Source organism: Choloepus didactylus (genome assembly GCF_015220235.1).
Source record: "Choloepus didactylus isolate mChoDid1 chromosome 12 unlocalized genomic scaffold, mChoDid1.pri SUPER_12_unloc1, whole genome shotgun sequence".
NCBI lineage: Eukaryota > Metazoa > Chordata > Mammalia > Pilosa > Megalonychidae > Choloepus > Choloepus didactylus.
In genome coordinates, this window is record NW_023637587.1 from 69,548 (window position 1) to 73,839 (window position 4,292).

Here is a 4,292-nt window from a genome sequence, read left to right on the forward strand (position 1 = left end):
CACTCCCAGCCCTGTCTCCTTGGCCCAGCCCCCTCGGGCTCACCCTGGGCCTCACCCCCAGGGCCCGCCCACCACGGACCCGCCCACCCAAGGCTCCGCCCACAGACCCGCCCATCCTCGGCTCCGCCCCCACAGACCCGCCCATCCTCGGTCCCTCTCCCTTGGCCCCGCCCCCTCTAGGTATTTACTTCTAGCTATTCTAATACATTAAAACCTAAAAAGTGTTATCTATATCGTGTGCAAGAATGTCCACCAGAGTGACCTCTCTATTTGAAATCTCTCTGACACTGAAGCTTTATTTTGTTTCATTTCACACCCCCCTTTCGGTTAAGAAGATGTTCTCAATCCCAGATGCTGGGTCCAGATTCATCCCCGGGAGTCATATCCTGCGTTGCCAGGGAGATTTACACCCCTGGGAGTGAGGTCCCAGGTAGGGGGGAGGGCAGCGAGATCACCTGCCCAGGTGGCTTTGCCCTCATTTTTGTTCCATTTTCTGTGACACAGAGTTGGGAGTGTCCTCGTAAGAGCAGACTTTCTTCTCTGCTCTCTAGTTAGTGATGTTAACAGCCACTACATTTTACATTCCCTTATGGGCGAGATCCTGTTAAAGACCTATTCATAAGCCACCTCTAATTCTTACTTCATGAGATATTATCTGCACTAAACAGATGAAGCTCTCTGAGGTTCACTAACTTTCTCCCACAGCCTGTAAATAGTAAAGGCAGTGTTTAGGTAACTCCTTAGCCCATACTTCTTCCTAATGCCCCTCTAAATCTTTTAGCATTAACTTTCAAATATAACCTCCCCATAATGGCCTTCCTGTCAACCCTGAATCGTTGCACTATTCTCGAGAGTAAAGTACCCAAGCCCAATTATGTAACTTTTTCTCGTTGTTGTGAAATTAAAGAAAATGGAATAACTCAAGCAATTCTTGTGGTGATGCAGAGGGAAATATCTTAATATCTTGTTTTTATATACATCTTATCATCAATTCCCTCATTTCCTCTTACCAGGGTTCTGGTTTGTAGATATTTAAATGCATGCTCTTCTCTGCTCACAGCAGTAAACTGGGCATCAGCCTTGAGACAGTGTGGACAAGAATTGCTCTACGCCTTCCACTTTCCTCTAAAAGGTATGTCTTCATAACATCAGAATACCTGATGTTTGGACGACTACATCAGTGCAATGTCATAAATGTTTTCATATCAGTTACTGAATGATTTTCTCCTCTACTGAGGGTTGGAACATTTTTGCTCCCAAATTGTCTACTTTTCTTTGGATTGCATTCTAGTTATTTTAATCACAGTGCACTGTAATTTGTATTGAGGCCATTAAACTACAAGTCCCAGGCCAAATATTGGAAAAGAATCATTGAGTTTGGTTCATATTTTTTTTTTTCATTTTTATTGAGATTGTTCAGATACCATACAATTATCCAAAGATCCAAAGTGTACAATCACTTGCCCCTGGGTACCCTCATACAGCTGTGCATCCATCACACTTAATTTTTGTTCAATTTTCAGAAACTTTTCATTACTCCAGACAAGAAATAAAGTGAAAGATGAAAAAAGAAAAAAGGAAAGGAAACTCTAATCCTCCCCATCCCTAACCAACCCCCCTCAATTGTTGACTCGTAGTATTGGTATAGTACATTTGTTACTGTTTATGAAAAAATGTTGAAATACTACCAACTGTAGTATATAGTTTGTAATAGGTAAAAAGTTCTTCCCTATATGCCCCTCTATTATTAACTTCTAATTGTATTGTCATACATTTGTTCTGGTTCATGGAAGTGATTTCTAGTATTTGTACAGTTGATCATGGACATTGCCCACCACAGGATTCAGTTTTATACATTCCCATCTTTTGACCTCCAACTTTCCTTCTGGTGACATATATGACTCTGAGCTTCCCCTTTCCACCTCATTCACACACCATTCGGCACTGTTAGTTATTCTCACATCTTGCTACCAACACCCCTGTTCATTTCCAAACATTTAAGTTCGTCCTAATTGAACATTCTGCTCATACTAAGCAACCACCCCCCTTCTTAAGCCTCATCCTATATCTTGGTACCTTATATTTCATGTCTATGGGTTTACATATTATAATTAGTTCCTATCAGTGAGACCCTGCAATAATTGTCCTAATGTGTCTGGCTTATTTCACTCAGTATATTGCCCTCGAGGTTTTGTCATCAACCCATTTTTTTTTAATATGGTTTTGTTCACTCACCATACATTCCATCCCAAGTAAATAATCGATGGTTTTCTGCATGGTCATACATTTATGTGTTCACCACCTTCACCACTATCTATATAAGGGCATCTACATTTCTTCCACAAGGCAGGAGGGAGAGTCAAAGAAGGTAGAGAGGCAAAAGAAAGAGGGAAAAAAAATGACAGCTAGGAAGCAGCAAAAGGAAAAATAACCTTAAATCAAAGTAGAATAAAGAATCAGACAATACCACCAATGTCAAGTGTCTAACATGCCTCCCCTATCCCCCCCTCTTATCTGCATTCACCTTGGTATATCACCTTTGTTACATTAAAGGAAGCATAATACAATGATTCTATTAGTTACAGTCTCTAGTTTATGCTGATTGCATCCCCCCCCCAATGCCTCCCCATTTTTAACACCTTGCAAGGTTGACATTTGCTTGTTCTCCCTTGTAAAAGAACATATTTGTACATTTTATCACAATTGTTGAATACTCTAGATTTCACCAAGTTACACAGTCCCAGTCGTTATCTTTCTTCCTTTCTTGTGGTGTCTCACATGCTCCCACCTTCCTCTCTCAACCGTATTGATAGATACCTTTGTTCAGTGTACTTACATTGTTGTGCTACCATCTCCCAAAATTGTGTTCCAAACCACACACTCCTGTCTTCTATCACCCTGTAGTGCTCCCTTTAGTATTTCCTGTAGGACAGGTGTCTTGTTCACAAAGTCTCTCATTGTCTGTTTGTCAGAAAATATTTTGAGCTCTCCCTCATATTTGAAGGACAACTTTGCTGGATACAGGAATCTTGGTTGGTGGTTTTTCTCTTTCAGTACCTTAAATATATCACACCACTTCCTTCTTGCCTCCATGGTTTCTGCTGAGAGATCCGCATATAGTCTTATTAAGCTTCCTTTGTGTGTAATGGATCGCTTTTCTCTTGCTGCTTTCAGGATTCTCTCTTTGTCTTTGACATTTGATAATCTGATTATTAAGTGTCTTGGTGTAGGCCTATTCATATCTCTTCTGTTTGGAGTACGCTGCACTTCTTGGATCTGTAATTTTATGTCTTTCATAAGAGATGGGAAATATTCATTAATTATTTCCTCTATTATTGCTTCTGCCCCCTTTCCCTTCTCTTCTCCTTCTGGGACACCAGTGATACGTACATTATTGTACTTTGTTTCATCCTTGAGTTCCCGGAGACGTTGCTCATATTTTTTCATTCTTTTCTCCACCTGCTCCTTTGCGTGTAGGCTTTCAGGTGTTTTGTTTTCCAGTTCCTCAGTGTTTTCTTCTGCCTCTTGAGATCTGCTGTTGTATGTTTCCATTGTGTCTTTCATCTCTTGTGTTGTGCCTTTCATTTCCACAGATTCTACTAGTTGTTTTTTTGAACTTTTGATTTCTGCCGTATACATGCCCAGTGCTTCCTTTACAGCCTCTATCTCTTTTGCAATATCTTCTCTAAACTTTTTGAATTGATTTAGCATTAGTTGTTTAAATTCCTGTATCTCAGTTGAAGTGTACGTTTGTTCCTTTGACTGGGCCATAACTTTGTTTTTCTTAGTGTAGGTTGTAATTTTCTGTTGTCTAGGCATGGTTTCCTTGGTTATCCAAATCAGGTTTTCTAGACCAGAATAGGCTCAGTTCCCAGAGGGAAGAAATATTCAGTATCTGGTTTCCCTGCAGGTGTCTTAGAAAATTGCTCCACCGTTTGATGCCTCAGGTCACTGTGCTTTTCTGCCCAGCAGGTGATGCCTGTTAGCCTATAATTCTTGCCTGGTGTGAGGAGGTATGGCTGTGTTCCCCCAGGCTCTGGGGTCCAGCCCTGAATGGAAAGGGCCCCACCCCTTTCCTCCCAGAGAAGACAGACCCCCCAGGTGGGGGTCATTAGCATTTCAATGGTCTCGCTCTCTGCTTGTGCTGTACAAAAGTTGAAATAAAAACCACCCAGAAATAACCAGGTTTAAATGTTATTTAAATGGTCTCGCTCTCTGCTTGTGATGTACAAAAATTGAAATAAAAACCACCCAGAAATAACCAGGTTTAAATGTTGGTGTCTATCATCCCA